This window comes from Centruroides sculpturatus, unplaced genomic scaffold, assembly GCF_000671375.1.
Source record: "Centruroides sculpturatus isolate CEXI.00-Female unplaced genomic scaffold, Cexi_2.0 scaffold1250, whole genome shotgun sequence".
In the NCBI taxonomy this organism is placed as follows: domain Eukaryota; kingdom Metazoa; phylum Arthropoda; class Arachnida; order Scorpiones; family Buthidae; genus Centruroides; species Centruroides sculpturatus.
The window spans coordinates 187415-206687 of NW_019385476.1; positions in this window are offsets into that span (position 1 = coordinate 187415).

Consider the following 19273-nt stretch of genomic DNA (forward strand, 5'->3'; position numbering starts at 1 on the left):
TTTTGTAGTTGTAAATGCATAAATAACCATAATAGAATAATAATTGATAAAAAAATGTAGTTTTATTTGAACTTTACCTTTGAGGATAGACGACGGTGGAGGTGTAAACTGGTGACAGAAGATAGGGAAAAGGGAAATGATACTAAAACTTAACTTACATAACATAATGTAACAATAACTTAACACTAATTTTTTAACTTTTCTGTTTTATATATATATATTTATTTTTTNGACCCCCAAAAATAAAAAATATATACTTTCTTACTATGTTTATTTATATGTAATAATAAAAATACATATAATACACAGTCTTGCATTTTTTAGTTTTTTTCTGTTTGTGGGGGTTAAAGAATCTGTTTAATGTTGATTGCTTTTCTCTCTTCTTTAGGATTTTTCAGAAGTAATTAATAGCATTGTAATTGTAGAGATCCCTAAGCCTATTAACCTCAACCTGGTTTGGATGCCATTCTAAGATCATCATCCCACTTCAAAAAAATGTTTAATAGCAGATATCAGCATTAATCCTCTCTTTCCTAAGAAAACATATCTCACCGAGTTTCTTGGTGTTATTCATTCAAGAGTTCTTGGAGTTTTCCTGTCATCAGATCTGTTTTAGGTTCCATTATGAGCTCTTCAATGTTCTTTACTTCTCAGGCTACAGTTTCTATGGATGCGAATTCTGATGAATTCGTCCGAACAAACAAATACCTGTTTTCCAATGAGAGTGTTTACTTTGGCAGCAAAGGGCATGTCAGAACATGCACGATGTAGTCAGAACCATTCGAGTGTTCAAACGAATTTGATTTTTTCGTGCATTCTGACGTTGAATTTGGAGTGTTTTGGTTTTTTCAACATGGATATTGATAAATTGATTAGTCTTGTGTTCGAGAATAGGTGTTTGTGGAACACGAAAGACAAAACTATCACAACAGAGATGTTTCTCATTTTGGTCTCATTCTGAAATACTCGAAAAACTTTTGCGGGTTGTTCCACAAATCTTGATATAACATTTGGAACTCTCCATTATCATCTCTTATGGAAAATAAGTGGTTAACATGCTCTGTTTTCCCACCACCTATCAACAATAACTTAATCAACAGACTTTCAAGAAAATAAAACTCATCAAGTTCGTCCATTTTGCTGGGAGGCAGAAATGTACTATCAGAAAACGTGCACAGTGTAACCACCTTGTTCTGACAAGGATTTCGGACGTACTCGTCAGAACAAAATTTCGTCAGAATTCGCATCCATAGTAACCGTAGCCTCAGATGTGATTTTTGTCACTTCTTTAGCTGCTTGAATCTTCTCGATTATACTGTATCTTTCTTAGATAAGATTGAACTGTGGCTACTGTAGACCTGTTCAAGCCACTGATACTGCCCACCGACATCAGGCACCACATTTTGAGGCTGTCATGCTGGCAAATACTCTATTCCTCAATTCTAGTCACCCAATATCACATGTTCTACACTTGCAAGAAGCTCTTTTTCTTGTCACTCATAATAATTATTTCCAATTTAATGGGAAAATATATAAACAAACGCAAGGGCTATTCCATTTTGTGCACATACCCTACTCTCTCTACTAGTAAATAATTATGGTTTGTCCGTTTTTTATAATGGTTTTAATTTATATAAATTTCAATCTAATTTTTTTTGTATCTGTCCTACAAGATGACCCCAGATTTTGGGTCCTTTTTTTATGATTCAACTATTGTCTTATCAAGATATACAGTACTTATCCAACCAATAACTCTTTCTACATTAATGTTGAAAATAAATTATTTACATATAAATAAATTTGAAGTTATTTACTCACATTTTCTGACAAACAAGAATGCAATTTAGGAAGAAGAGACTTGGCCAAAATGAAATGAACTTTAGTTGCAAATTCTTCATCTAAAACTTCTATAATTCTCTCATTTGTATCTTCAGAATTAATTGCATCATTTTCAACATTTTCATCATCATCATCATCATTGTTTTTTAGTATTGCTAGAATTAAATTAGATAAAATTGTTATAACTTTTATTTTTTGAGATGTTTAAAGAAATTGAATATATTTATTTATTTATAAATTCTACAGTTAAACAGATTTTTATAATCATAATCTTTAAACCCTTATAACTATATAACAATTTGTTTTAGGTTCATAAAATTTTATCTCCATTGGCATAGTACTTCTCTCTAAAATTGTGTTCTGGATAAGGATAATTAAATTTTCTTCCAATTTTTAAATCAATTTAATAGAACTGAGAATACTATAGTCATTAGTTATGTTTCAGGAATGCTTACAACCAATGAAGATAATTGTAATGTAGTACATTAATAAAATGGACATTTGCCCTATTTTGGAACATAAAAGTAACTCATAGTAATGTAGAAATTATGATAAATATTGATGTAAATGTATTAAGTTTCACTTTCATTTTCACAACACAGATTTTCATATTAAGCTTCATATTTTTGTTATGCAAAAGAAATTTTTTAATGGTTTTTTTTAAAGATTTCATTTCTGTTATTATTAAATTCAGCAAAAGATATAAATTTTAAGAATTCTGCTTTGACAGCATAATTTAATACAGAAATATCCTTCTAATCAATCACAAATAGGAAAAAAAACAAACATTTCAAAATGAAAACTTCACTGTACTTTTTCCAAAAATATAATTTAATTTTTCTTTTGCTCCTCATGTTGGTTTATTAATATATTCATCAAATTGGAAAAATCCTCATTTGGTTTTGGATTGGAAACTTTTTAAAATAATGATGGCAATTGGTCATTTGATTAAAATGACAAGTTTGTTTTAATTCTTTGGTGTGTTTTCTTCTCCTATTCAAGAGCTTGTAACTGGTATTAATGAATTCATATCATTTAATGGAGGAATGTAGTTACTTTAGATAGATATTTTTATTTTGGTAAGCATAGTAATCTCTTTAAAAATTTTGTCAAAATAAATAATGACTCTTCTATGCATAATCTTATAGTTTATTATGTACTAAATTTGTTAAATTGAATTACTGTACTTCTTTTACAGCTGGTGGATGACACTCTCTCCCTTAAAAGTTCTTTAAAAGTTTTGTCTGAGGTTGAAATGGCTGACAATGAGCTTTGATGATAGTGCTTTTTTCCTTTTTTTTGGCTATAACCAGAATTTTTTTCAAGTATGTTTAATGTTATTTGATACTATTTAAGTTAATTATTTTGTATATCATTATCCTATTTCAGTATCTGCCACTCTATTGTTATTAGTGTTAGTTTTCATACGTGCTTACTGGTTGTTTAATGTGTTGCTTTGTTATTGTTTTTCCCATACATATGGGCTTCTGTCTTCTATTACTATTAGGTTGTTCAGAAAGTAATTTCGTTTTTTTTACCACTAGACAGATTAGTCGTATTTTTCCCTGCCATTTTCATTCTAAACTGTATTATCATTATATATTTTAACAACTAGCATTTTAAGCCTTATTTCTAAAAAATTTTGTTTGATTTTGTGCAATTGTTTATTTTTTGTGTCCCATCAAGTATTCAAGATCAAAAGCAGCATTTTCAGCATATTTTGCTCTTTTAGTAACGAAAAGGTAAGAATGCTGTTCAAGTGAAAAAAAAATTGTGTGACGTGTATGGAGATGATGTATTGAGAGAAAGACAGTGCCAAAACTGGTTTACAAAATTTCATTCTGGCAATTTCAATATTGAAGATGCACCACGTTCTGGATGGCCAGTTGAAGCCAACGAAAACAAAATAAAGGAACTGATTGAAGCAAACTGCCGAATAACAACACATGAAATCACTAAGAGATTAAATTTGTCAAATTAAACTGTTTATGATTACTTGAAACAAATTGGTTTCGTTTCAAAGCTCGATATATGGGTTCCACATGTTCTTAAAGAGAGACGCTCTCTTTGGTGGGATTTTAAGGAAATTTTTTTTTGGAGCTTTTACCAGACAATTTAACAATTGATTGGAAAGTGTACTGCCATCAAGTAAACAAATTGAGTAATATCATCAAAAAGAAAAGGCAGCCAGAATTGATCAACAAAACAGGTGTAGTGTTTACCACGATAATGTCAAATTTCACACAAGTTTGGTAACTCGTCAGAAACTGTTATAACTTAGAGGACACATACTATCACACCAACCATATTCGCCAGATCGAGCACACTTGGATTATTACTTGTTCCGGTCTATACAAATTTTTTTTAACTGTAAGACATTTATTTGAAATGACAATGTCAAAAATCACTTGGATCAGTTTTTTGTAAGCAGCAAACAAAGCTTTTATGAATGTGAAATCATGCTACTAGCAGGAACGATGACAACAGGTATTTGACCAAAATGGTCAATAAATAATTCAATAAAATATTTATTTATTATAAAAATATTGTGTTTTTTCCATGGAAAAAAAATGAAATTACTTTCCGAACAACCCAATAAATAAGTAAAGAATAAATAATGAATCTCTTTGATTAATAAACCTGGCAGCCAGCCAAATAAGATATTGTTCAGACCTGTATATTTTGTTTACCAAAATTAATCTGAAGGAGGAGTTTAATCTGTTTATGACAGAATGGAATATTCAAACAATAACAATAATTTTGTCAAAATAGACCATTTGGAAAGATATTGATGTTACTGCCAACAGTATGAAAACAAAAAATATATAAGATGCAACCAAAGAGAAACAGAATTTGGTCTTTAAAAATTTAAAATATGGTTCTAATTCTTTTAAAATAGTCCTACCCTGTATATATACGGCAATCCCGCCACTTATGCCAAGTCTCAAGCTACTGGAAGTTGTTATTGTGAAAATTCCAAAGCACCTGTTGTGATTTGAGCTGAATCTCCTTGACCATATCAAACTGCCTCCTCTTAAGCTTCAATTTCATTTTGCAGAAGAAAAAGAAGTTACAATAGGATAAATCTGGTGAATAAAGTGGGTGGGGAAGACAGTCATCATTTTTTTGCCAAAAATGCACATATTTTGAAGGCTGTATGTGTGGAAGCTTTGTCATGATGAAGGAGCCATGTTAAGATACAGTTTTGGCCATTTGCTACAAAAGTCCAGAACTGGAAATTGTGGTCTCACCCACAATTTCTAGTTCCTTGAAATGCTTCCTAAGTTTTCATAATGCTTCATAAGCATTATGAAAACTTAGGAAGCATTTCAAGGGTCTTTGCAGTAGATTTTCAAACTGTACTGCAAAATTCAATATTTACCCAATTTTCAAGTTCATTCTCAAATTCAGAACATCATCAATAATGTTACCAGAACATTTGTTACACATGATTTTGTATGAAAAACTCAACCCACTTGGCAGGCTGATGCTCAAATGTCTAAAGCATTGATACCTTGTTCTATTGCTGAACAAAGGAAACAGTCTGGTTTCTTTTTGATTGCACCACATAATGATAAACTGAACATTATTAATAAACATGATAAATAATTTTTTTTATGAGTACATTAACACCTGTCCTCAAATTGAGTGTGTAAATGGTAATTGCAAGGGATTCAGAGAGTTAAAATGCTCAAAATTGCTTCATGCAATGCCAAAAACTTTATGAAAATATTAATACTGTCTATCAACATTATTATTTTTCACAAATTACAGTTTGTCTTCTTCAGGCATAGAATAATGGAATATTAATGGAACCTTACAATTTAAAATATACTTTAATGTGTAATTTAAATTGTAAGATTCAATTTAATTTAAACAGTTTAATTTAAAACATATTCCATAGGATGCATCAATACATTAAAAAATCAACAACAACAACAATAATAATAATGTGCACCATATTGCCAGAAGGTCAAGCAAAGATTTGTTACACAAATTAAGCATTGTTATGTAAAGTGACTCCCTTATGAAAACAACCCTGCAATCTGAGCACCGTTGAAGTAAGGTGACAATTTGTCGAAAGTTCTTATAGTAATGTTTCCAGTAAAAAATAATAATGTCAATAGACAGTATTAATATTTTTCTTAGAGTAAAGATATTTTTAAAAAATTTTTTCTATTATAAATTTCTGAATAATAAGAGAGACTAGTTACCATATGCATTATATTAAACAGCTATTTTATTTTAATAATGAAAAGATTATTCTAGAAAAATGTGTTCTATGGCTTTTATTTTTTTTATCTTATGATTCTGATATAAAAGCAAACTTGTTGCTTTGATTATTCTGTATAAAATAATTATAAGAAAAAAAAAATGTATGTGTATATGACCAATACAGCAATCATTTTCATCAACAGAAATAAAAAATATTAATACTAAAATTATCTTTCTATGCTANCAACTCTATATCTTCCTCCTCTTCTGGTCTTACCAGGCTATACCTATGTGTTTCGGCCATGGTCCTTTCAACTACTACTACTACTGCATCAGCTACTTCATTTCCTCTTATACCTACATGGCCTGGGACCCAACAATATTTTATAGAGAAATTCATTGCAAGAAGATGGAAAAAACTATTTACGAATTTTAATCACTATGGAGTGGGAACTGGGTTCACATGAAATCAAAGCCTGAAGGGAACTAACTGAGTCAGTATAAATCATGCAACAACGATGACCATTTCTAAATACATACTTTATAGCTAGATAAATAGCCTGCAGCTCTGCAGTAAAGATAGATGAATTCGATTCAATTTGTTCTGCCACGATTTCATCCTGGCGAACGAAAGCTGAGCCAACATATTCGTCCGATTTAGAACCGTCAGTATAAATAAGAATTAAATTCTTGTCTTGGTATTGAATTTCTGCAAAGTGCTGTATGTAGATATAGTCTGGAGTGGATTCCTTAGGAAACTGCTTTAAGCTAAAGTCAACATTTATCTCAGGGGTTCACCAAGGTGGTATACTATCAACCTGAGCCTGTGAAATGTTGCTTGTATTCAGGTCAATCATGCTGCTTGCATTCTCCATTCTTATGTTGAATGTAAAGAAACAGCTTGGGCGAGCTACAAATAATGTTACCAGTTGCATATCTGATATCGTACAGTCAACTGATAGTTTAGCTTGGGATTTCTGCTTAATGTAATAAAAAAGAGACAACTGTTCTCTCCTGAGAGATAGTGGAGGCTCATAAGCATCCACGTACAAACTTTGTACAGGAGACGTTCGAAAAGCACCAGTGCACAAACGCAGTGCTTGATGGTGGATTGGATCCAGCATCCGAAGAGTAGATTCTCGCACAGAGCTATAGACAATACATCCATAGTCCAGCTTACAGCGGACAAGGGCCCTATAAATCCTGAGCATAGATACTTTGTCTGCTCCCCAGGATGAGCAGCATAATACCTTTAAAAGGTTTAGAGATTTTAAACATCTACTCTTCAAGTTGCGCAAGTGTGGCAAGAATGTCAGTTTTTGATCAAACCAAACACCTAAAAACTTAGCCTCATTCACAATTGGGATTTTAACCTCATTTAAATACATTTCGAGGTCCAGGTGCAAACCACGCCTTCGGCAAAAGTGAATGCACGAGGTCTTCTCTACGTTGAAACTAAAACCATTGGTCTTGGACCAATTTTCTATGCGATTTAGGGAGGTTTGCAGTTGTCTCTCAATGAAACTCATGTTGCTAGACTGGCAGGAGATCTGAAAGTCATCCACATACAGAGAGGGTTTCACACTGGGAGAAAGGGAGTTAGCTATGCACAAAGCCAAAGGGATTCTTGGAGGAAGTATGTTTCTAGCATAACATCTTCCACCAGCTCAAAAGCAGTCTGAGATAAAATCCATAAAATCAATGAGAAATATTCTTCTCACTCTCTGTCCATGCTGGAAAATAATGGCACAATAATCAGCGATATACAGGGTATTGCTGATACATTGGGTAAAACATTTTCTTCTTCATCTAGCAATATTATGTACACTAGGAATTTTCAAGGTTATAAACCACAAAGAAAAAAACAAAATTTAAATTTTTATTCTTCATCTAATGAGGAATATAATGTGCCATTTACCAGCATAGAACTACATACAGCTATCTCTCGTTCTGGAATACTGCTGTAAGCCCAGATAAAATCCACTATAGCATGATTAAAAATCTGTCAAATAATGCCCTTTCTAATTTTCTGAATCTGTTTAACAGAATATGGACAGAACATACTTTTCCCGACTCTTGGAAACTATCTATCATTATTCCCATTCCCAAGCCAGGTAAAGATTGCAAGAATCTCTCTAATTACAGACCAATCTCTCTGACAGGTTGTCTTTGTAAACTCCTAGAGAGGATGGTAAACAGACGCCTGATGTTTCTCCTAGAAAAAAAGAACTACTTTTAACCACTCCAGAGTGGATTTCATAGGAACAGAAGTACCACGGACAATTTAGTAAACCTTGAAACATCTATATGCAAAGCGTTTGTTAGACGACAGCACTTAGTGTCTGTATTTTTTGATATAGAGAAGGCCTACGATCGCTGCTGGCGATACGGAATACTTTGTGATTTGCACAAATTCGAATTGCATGGTAATTTGCCAGCTTTTATAAAAAACTTCCTGCACAAATGCACAATAAACTACACGAGATCAAGTCAAATATAGAAAATTGGACATGTAACAAACATTATGACAGGAGATCTGAAGTAATTCTTTCTCGTTTGAGAATTGGGCATACTCGGTTGACTCATCTATACCTTTTGAAGGGTGAAGACCAGCCATTATGCCAATATTGTAACTGTACTGTAAGTGTTAAACACATACTTTACAACTGTATTGCCTCTGAGAGGATACGTAGACAGCATTTTGGAAATGCAAGTTTTAAAGAGATTCTGGGCCATAGGCCAAATCTTGATAAATTATTGAACTTTCTGAAAGTCACTAATTATTATAAACAAATTTAATTATTTATTTATCTATTTATATATTGTTATTATATACATGTGTACCGTTATATATTTTTGTTATTGGTTTTGTTATTTATTATTTTATTTATTTATTTAATATTTTACATTATATATTTATTTATATTTATTAGATTATATTATTTTACCATATGACATGGCGCAGCTTGGTCTATGTGGCCCTTGCGCCAATAAACCCTAATGTAACTAACTAACTCAAATCAGGCTCCGTTTGAGTCAATCGGCTAGTCATTGAGTCATTCTTGACCTCGGCCTGGAGTCAAGTAATCGATGCAGACCGGGTGGACATGTCACACTAGATGTGCTCTTCTTGACTGCATTGTGAGGGTATAGCTCCTGGGAAACCCTGGTGTGACAGTCTATAGCAGTTTCCCATGTGACGGCATCCCTTCATTGGGCCCCATGGTGGGTAGGGTAACTAGGAGCTGAATATTCAAATATTAATTATGGATTCCGAAAACTGAAAACATCCTGAAGTATTAACATTCAAGACCAAAGAAAAAGCTCCAGTCAACCTGCTTACTTAATAGTGCATGCAACTGGACAAAAACCCCTTGGTAAGTGTTCTCCTTCTTTTGATTCAAAAGTTATTTGAATCAACCATTGGGCACCTAAAAAACATACAAAAATTGAGGTCAAAAGACCTACTAGTAAAAACAGCCTCCCCTCAACAGACAACAAAGCTTTCGACAATGAAGACTCTTGGAGACATGGGAATATTAGTCACACTACACAGAAGTTTGAACTCGTCACGGGGGTGATATCTGAGATTGACTTGATGTCTGAAGACAAATCAGACATTCAGATCGGCCTGTTGGACCAAGGTGTCACTTCTGTCCGACGCATTTTAATCTGTCGAGACAGCAAGTTGATACTCACAACACTTCTAATTCTCACATTCAACAACCTGACATTGTCATTTTTAATTACAGCAGGATACCTGTGCTGCCCAGTTCGTCTGTATATTCCAAATCCGCTGCATTGCTTCAAATGCCAGCAATTGGACATTCCCAGACCTCCTGCCGAGGCAAAAGCTTATGTGCACAGTGTGGAACTGAAGGTCATGACAGTACTGAATGTAAAAGTACTCCACACTGTGTGAACTGTAAAGACGCCCATCCTGCCTATTCCCAGAAATGCCCTGCATGGCAGAGAGAAAAGGAGATTCGACGGGTGAAAACTGAAAAACGTATCATATCCAGAAGCCCGACACATGGTCACTCCAAGTGCACCATTGCAGCAAAAGACATTTGCTGCAGTTTTGAAATCTACTAAGACATGTGGAGTTCAAACAGATATTTTTGATTGTGGCGTAGTAAACACTAGTATTGTGTTTTATTCCAAAGACACATGGCAAATTTTCCATCAAATTCCTTTATTAGTTGATACGGTACATTGTTTTGTAAATATAAAACAGGACACGTTTTCAAAAAAAAAATCAACGAAGATATTTTTGTGTCCCCATGTGAATCTCTTACCTGCGATGCAAAATGTTTATTGATCCCATCTACACAATCAAATCTAGATAATATTACTGCACTTGAGCAGGTTATAGTAAAGCTGCAGTATATCATTCAGACTGCTTACCATCTAGCAACAACTATAAAAACTGTTAAACAGTCTGCACCTTGGTGGTCTAAAGAACTTTCTCAACAGCGAACCACACTAAGAAAGGCCAGGAAAAAGTTTAGACAAGAGCAGGACCCAGAAAGACGTGAGAATTTACGACAAGATTATTTAGCCCTCTTTAGGGAATATAAAAACAATATCAATAAAGCTCGCACTGAATCGTGGAGAAGATTCTGTTCAGAGCTCGGGAATAGTACGCCATGGTCTACTCCATATTACGTTGCCAGAGGAAAGATGAAAAACATTAGAATTCCACATAACTTCCAAGACAGTGTAGACTACAGTAACTCGATACAAGATACTTATACAAAAATTATCAATGATCTTTTTCCAAGTGATGATCCGGCCACAGACGACGACACACACGCAAGTATAAGGAATGACTGTCACATCTGTCCCACTACATCAGAAGATACTACGTTCACGACCCAGGAAATCCACAATGAATTCTCCAAACTCAGGATGAAAAAGTCACCCGGATTTGATAGCATCAGCCCCATGATGGCGAAGCTCGCCTATGAAGCAATTCCTACAACATTTTCCCTCATTCTAAATAAATGTCTACAACTAGGTCTCTTCCCGACCATTTGGAAAAAAGCTTCGGTTAAGCTAATACCAAAGTGTGCGAACCCAAAGAGCTCTACTGACTATCGTCCCATCTCGCTTCTTCCGGTGATTGGAAAAGTGCTAGACGGACTTATGACAACTAGACTCCAATATCATTGCGAAAAAAATAACTGCATTAATGATAAACAGTACGGTTTTCGGAAGGGGAAAAATGCCATATCGGCCCTAGATAATTTAATAAATTACATAAAGGAAGCCAAGGAAAGGGGACAGCACACCTTGGTGATCTCAATTGACTATAGAGGTGCCTTCGATCATGCGTGGTGGCCAGCCATCCTTACAGCCATAAAGGAAACTGGCTGCCCTAGTAATATTTTTAACCTGGTGAAAAGTTACCTCAGAGATAGAAGCATCACAGTAGTCAACAACAATAATACCTATTTTCAAAAAAGTATTAATAGAGGCTGTCCTCAGGGCTCGCGGTCAGGCCCTTTTTTGTGGCTTGTCATCTACAATAGCCTTCTAGAAATCAACTCAACTATTCCTAAAGAATACAATAGTTTGTTACAAGGATACGCAGATGACTCCATTCTGGCAATATCTCACGAAAACCAAAAAGTTCTAGAAACAAGAGCTAATAATATTTTACAGTCGATCTCGCAGTGGAGCAAAAGAATGAAACTAATCATCAATTACGAAAAATGTAAATGCATTGTTTTTCCGAAAACTACTCCACTAAAGCAGGGACCTAGGATAAAGATGGATAGTTTCAAAATCAAAAACTGCGAAGAAATTAAATACTTGGGAGTACTTATAGACAATAAGCTCACATGGAAAAACCACATTTACTATGCATACGGGAAAGCTATAACAGCCCTGCATTCCCTCACCTCAATAGCCAAGAATCACTGGGGCTATAGCAACAAAGCCCGGAGGCTTCTCTACATCGCGGTGATTACTCCAATCCTCACTTATGGTTCTGAAGTCTGGGGCACATCTATCACTAAAAAGTATATAATGAGGAAGCTCCTATCTGCACAACGGCTATCAGCTATTTCAATATCCAGGGCATATAGAACATTATCAACTGATGCCGCACTAGTTATTGCTAACCTTATACCTATTGACTTAATTATTAAGGAAAAAGTGTGGAATTACTATCAATTCAAGTCAGCAAACGGGACTATAAATATGGAAAACTTTCTTCAAATTACCAAGAAACTAGGTATCCACCAAGCAGCATCACACATCTCGAACCACTTACAGACATACAAGTTAGATCATAACCCTAGGCAATTTGTCTTTCACCCAAGTTTCTCTATAGAAGAACTTTTCTCTTTAGAAGGTGGAAAAATTCCGACGGGACTTAACATTTTTACGGACGGTTCGAAGTCCGAAGTGGGAGTGGGTGGCTCTATTGTAGTGTTAAAATACAGTAGGACCATCTATCAGGCACAATTCAGTCTGGCTGACCATTGCACAGCCAACCAGGCTGAGTCTTTCGCAATCTACAAGGCTATTAAATGGATAACTGACAACCAAAGAAACTATAATATCTCAAAAGCAAACATATTAAGTGACAGTAAGGTTGCGCTTCTGCAACTAAAGAACATAAACATTAAGCTGCCGATTGTTTACGACAGTGTACAACTTATTAAAGAATACCGCAACATTATACAGTTTAGCTTCAATTGGGTCAAAGGACATTCAAATATACAAGGTAATGAAAAAGCGGACCAACTAGCCCGCTCAGCTCCCATCAGGACCACAAGATGCTCCTACGATTTCACTCCAACATCTTGGCTTAAAAAGCAATTACGTGACAGTACTTGGAACAGTTGGCAAAACAGGTGGGCAAATAGTACTACAGGTAGACTAACCTATCGTTTTATACCGAATGTTCAACTCAGGAACAGTAGCAAGTTTATAACACCAACTTTTCAAATAACACAAATGATATCTGGTCACGGAAACTTCAGGAGTTACCTTAAAAGGTTTCTACATAAGACAGACGGACTTTGTACCTGTCAAACGAACCAAGAAGATAACCCGGAGCACGTTTTGTTTCACTGTCCACACTACAGTAGGCAAAAAAAAATGTTAATAGACTCTGTGCATACATCAAATGAACTGTGGCCTTGCCCATTAAAAACTCTGACGAGCAACAAAAAGCTATTTAATGCACTAAAAAACTTCACCGCCAGCATAAAATTCCTCGATTAATTTTAAAGTGTTTGCTTTCACCGACAAAGTAATTACCTTCTGCAGGAATATTAATTTTGTAATTTCTGTATACCTAATACGATACATATGTCGTCTTTGTTATTATAAGTTTACGGTACACTTTAATATTGTATAAATTCACAATCTGTAAATCTATCTCTAAGCAATAACTTCTTATCTGTTAACTGTGTAAAACCTTCCCATATGTATTCATAGCATTAATTCATATCTTCAATAAATGTACAACTACATTATAATTTAATTTTTACATGTAAAAGTTTATATTTGTAACCGTTGTTTTAGATATATAATATTTCTTTTTGTACCTGCTAATTTTATTGAAACATTATTATACTGTATAGCTACAATAACTAGAAGCTCAACACTCAGCATGTAACTCTTCACTGTAAATACTGTATTCAAATTTTGTACAAACGTTTTCTCTGTATATATTTTCTTACTTTAATTGTAAAAGTGTAGCAGTGACTATAAGGTCAAATTGTATATCTTAACTTTCATTCTGTCCTATTTCGCTTTCTTTCACCTTAAAACTTCACTCTTCCTATAACTTTTATCCTTCTTTCCTTTTCAAGTTTCTTAGGCTATACCAATGAGTGCGGCCAATAAACAATTCTCTAATCTACACAATCAGAAGAAAAGGAGAACACAAAGGCCAAAACTTCTGTGGGTTCTAAAAAAGCCAGTAAGAACCCACTTAACAAACAAAAAGTGAAAGCAGCCCTTTCTAAAGTCTCAAAAAATCAAAAGCTCAATCTATCAGTGAGTTTTCTGACATATGTGACGAAGAGACTAATATGGAGGTGACAAAACCAACGTCCTCTCCAAAAGAAAAACCTCCTGTTAAATTAAAGAGTGATAACCTCACTAAGAATGCTGCCTAAAACACGTAATGGGTTATAAAATAATCCAATGGAACTGTCGTGGTTTCTGCAACAACTTCTCTTACTTTAAATACTTGACATCATCTACTTCATCTCTCTGCATGGCACTCCATGAAACACATCTAAAACCTGCAGAAAATATTTTTTTAAGAGGATTCAATCTTTACCGCAAAGATGATGATAGCCACAACAGTGCCAGTGGAGGTGTGGCTATTGTAGTTTCAAATCACATCCCATCCTTGCCGGTACAAATAACCACTGATTTGCAAGCTGTGGCAGCCAGAATTTCTCTTGGAGTAACTGTCACAGTTTGTTCTATATACTTGCTACCAGATGTCAGAGTCAATGAGGATGAATTGGATGCATTGGTTGAACAGCTCCCAACTCCATTTCTTTTACTTGGCGATTTCAATGGTCACAATCCAATGTGGGGCAGTCTCGATATTAACCGTCGAGGCAGAGCCATTGAAAGATTTATAGGTAATTGCCAACTATATTTATTTAATACTGGAGAAGTCACATACATACATGCCCCAACAAGAACATTCACTGCCATTAATCTATTCTTAGCCAGTCCAAACCTGTTTTTCAGCATTTACATGGGAGGTTGGATCTAATCCACACTCTAGTGACCACTTTCCAATATTTTTAAAATATCTAGGCAGAGAAAGCTATGGAACAGCCCATCCACCTCACTGGAAATTAAAAACAGCCGATTGGCTTACTTTTTCCTCTACAGCCAATATCACTGAGGATATTTTATATTGCAGATATCAATGTTGTAGTTGAAGTCGTCACTTCCAGTATTATTCAGGTAGCAGAAAGAACAATGAGAAAAACATCAACCAGATATCCCAAACATCCGAAACCATGGTGGAACCAAAACTGTGAGGCAGCATACAAACAACAAAAGAAAGCATGGGGAATTTTCAGAAGATACCCACTGCTAACAATTTGGTTGCTTTTCAAAATGCAAAGACAAATGCCAGAAGAATAAGGTGGCAAAGCCAAAAGCATTCTTGGAGGAAGTATGTGTGACCGAAGGCTCGGCACCTCTTTGGTGCCCTGTCAGTATGACACCACCGCATCTCGGCGGACACAGAAGCCGCGTTATTTAGGTCACGCGAGCAGTCGCGTAACGGAGCGATCAGAGTCGAGATAGAAGGAGAGACAGCGCACTGGAAGTGATTTACTCAGACGCTTTTTTAACGTAACAACTGTTTAATGGTTAACGATAGGATATACATTAGTGCTGCTGTTAGATACATTAGGGCTGCTATTAGATACATTGCTCGCTTTAGTATATAATAATATTAAGATATTACGATATTAAGATATTACGTTCCTTCCCGTTTTGAGAGAGAGAGTTTACAGAAGTTCGCGTGTCGATATTTACCTTGTATGAAATCCCAAAAGAAGACAGTTCCGGACTCAGAAAACAGAAGACACAGTTCTTAGGCGTAGAAATATCCAAAGGCGAAGAAATATCCAAGGGCAAAGAAATATCCAAAGGCGAGGCACAGGGATAACTGGAGTGGTCCGAACGAGGAACTGGTGACGACTGACTCACTTTGTTGTCGTGTCTAATGTTGAATTGTTAAAATCGCGCTATTAGGTCGAAAGGTGCTGAGAAAGCGTCGTTATTACGCCTGAGAACTTAGCAGATGTTTAGCTCCCAGTTGTAAAAGTTGACAGTTATTAAACAAAAGTATAGCTGTACTGTGATCTTATGACACCGTGGAATGAAGGTAGAACTACAATGTGATATTATGATGAGATGATATAAACACATCCGAATTCGGAATCTCACATCACCTTGGCCTTTCTAAAATCGTGCTTGTTCTCAATGGGCAAGATCGATTTTCAGTTAAACAGTTATAATTGATTTTCTTACTCTCTCTCTCTCTTTTAGTGTTACAATAAAGTTATATAGTAGTTATATATAGTTATAGAGATATTATAAATTGACAATGAGATATTAACAGAGTCGTAAAATCATAAGATTAGATACATCGCGTACAGTAGCGTGTGTTGATATTTTTAGTTTACAGTTAAGATTTTAAATACTCTCTCTCTCTTGTTATGATAACGCGGTGAGAATAAACCACAATAACAAAAACATATGAGTAAATCTAAATGTTTATTATTGATATTTAAGTTACACAAGGTAAATATGAGATTTAACGGTTACAATGATAATAAAACAAAAAGTGATGATATTTGGATCATGCTAAAGATTGATGAAGGAGGTGATTTGATTACATTAAGGGAGGAGTTCGGTCTCCTCGAGAAGTAGAAATTACTAGGGGAGTTTGTGACGTAGTGTGAGGAGCACCCTCACGTAACTCTATGGTGGGACGAAGTCGGCGGACACGGGGTTGGAAGGCTTGGCGGGCCTTATATATAATTATGAGGATGCCTCCTACTCCCAATGTAGCAAGGATGGAACTTAAAATGATAACGATTGGTGAAGTGGTAGAGGTCAGAGGGTAACTGTGTTGACTGTGATGGGCCGAGAGAAGTCGGTCTAGATCGAGTTCCATTGAATGTAGAGATTGGTCCGCTCGTAAAACGTCGGAATCTGGTTGTTTCTCAGATGGCGAAGTTGTGTGTTCCTTTTTGATGAGATGGTTGCGAATTATTTCTAGTTCGGTTTCATTTATGATATTTTCAATAGGTGGAATGAGGAAGTGTCTGATATTTTCGATTTGAATAGCGGTTTTCCGCTGGAAATGAGATGTTAAAATAATTCCGGGGAGATATCCTATGCAGGCTTCCGGGAGTGTTAATATACCGGTGTTGTTTATTTTGGAGATTATTACTGGAGTTTCTTCCTTTCCTGTAGAAGGACATTTAATGGTTAGACTCATGGGATTTGGCACGGAATAAGCCCATGTTCCCTGGTTGTCAATCCGTCGAAACCTAGGTGAGTAAGATCCTGTTAGCCGTCTGGGGCACAGGCGATTAATAGATTTTTCATTTCCAAGATATAAGGAATATTCGCAACTTTGTCGTGGTGATTGCCATATAGGAACATTTGGTGAGCATATGGCGATAGGAGTTGTTTGACATCGAGTTAAGTCATAGTAAGATAATAACATATATGATTGACGATTTCTAGATAAGGCGATAATGGGATATGAGTTGTTATAATAGACGGAAGCTCTAAGAGTTGGATAATATACAGGTAATCGTATGATCTCATAGATATCAAAATATCCCGTGGGAGTAATAAGAGGTATTTTGGCGAAGATACGAAGTAATTGAGGTAATGCGACTGCAGTAATAGATGTCCATTGGTAGTATTTAAACATAGTTTCCATTTGTGGCGTTTCTAAGAAGGAATATCCTTCGGGAAGGTGAAGTTGGATTTCTTTAAGAGTGGTTAATAACACTTCCTTAGGAAGGAAATAGGTGCTGAGTCGTCCCTGTTCTAGGGTTTCAATGGCATTACGTAATTCAAGGATTAGAGTGCGAAATTCTCGAATGGAGAATTCCGTGGCTCGTACTGCCGATTCAAAGACTAGATAGTATTGTTGTTGCTTTACTGCTTCTTCAATTAGGGTTTGCTTCTTCATTAGAGAATAGATTTGTTGTCGATTTATTTTGGCAATACGTAAGGTATCATTAAGTAGAGTAGCCTGTGACTGGATGAGGTGAATAAATTCTTCATTCGTTTCTGATAATTGCGATAATTTGTTGTCTAAAGTTTCGATGTCTTCAGAGGTAGCTGTCCCCAAATAAGTATTTTAAGATCTTGCCTCCACGTTAATTAATCCCCGTCTCTCTCGTGTAATGTTGTTAAGAGTTACTAAGGTTTTTAGTTGTTGTCGGGGCTGTTTTTAGTCGGATTTTGTTCGTATAGGTGGAGGAAGATATTCTTATCGGTATGCGGCTTCGCGGCGAATATAGTTTTGTAGAGGCTTTTGCATCTAAGATTCTCGGATTCTGTGGGGACGTTGACTCGTTGGAACATCCAAATATTGGGAAAAATGGGAAACAAAAAATGATGAATATCATGGAGAGGATGATTACAATAACTTTGATGGCTGTATGGAGAACTGTCAATTAAATTGTTCGTCGGTCGGACTCCGTTTGTTGTTCTCGCTGATTCTCTATGTTGAGTGGACTTTGGGTTTGTTTGTTCTTCTCCTCCACTTGTATCCGTTCACGCGTCCTTTCTGAAATCTGCTCCTCTGTTAGTTTTCTTCCCTTTTCATTTGTGGCTATAACTTCTAAGTTCTTGTCTTTAGGCCTGGCTAATTTCTCAATGTTCTTTTCTGTACTCGATTTGTTTCTCGGGGTTGGCTGGTATTTTGCAATGAATTCTCGGTGGTTTCTTAATATGGGTTTCCCTCTGATCGCTTTTATGTCAGGTTGCTCTGAGATGCTTTCCTCTGTCCGGATTCCTCGAATAGTAATTTCTTTATTGGTCCTTTTCAGGTTATTCCGTTTTGGTATCTTCTTGGGAGTGGCCATGTCTTGGAAGCCTAACACTCTTCCATCTGGGAGCTTTATTATTTCTGTAGAGAGGTTTATTTCTAATCCCTGTTCTTTGATTAAGTCTCTTCCTATCAGTCCCTCAAATGGTTGCGTAATTTCATCGTCTACTATGTAGCATGGATAAGAAAATTGCAAAGGTCCGACTTTGAATTGGAAGTGGTTTTTTCCGTAGGTGTTGATTCCGTGTCCTGTTATGCTTCGGAATGGTATTTCGTTCCTGTTGATCCTCATCTTGCAGTTGCCTAATTTGTGCGCCAATGATCTTGATAATAGTGTGACTGTGGAGCCGGTGTCTATAGCTACTTGAGTCGATTTATCATTAATGAAGCAATGTAATGCAGGTTCTGCATCGGGCGTCTTGACATTACGCTGAGGTGTTGCGTCTCTGAATCTAGATATTTTAATCCCCTGTGTATTTTTTCTCTGTTGCCTAAACTCGCCTCTAAAATTTCGTCGGTTTCGGTTGCCTCTCCTCTCGTATGGCTGTCTCTGAGGTCGAGATTGAGTCATCCGAGTTCTCCAGTTAATTCTTGAGTCGCCTGAATTGTGTCTTGTCGCATCTCGTCTTGGTCTGT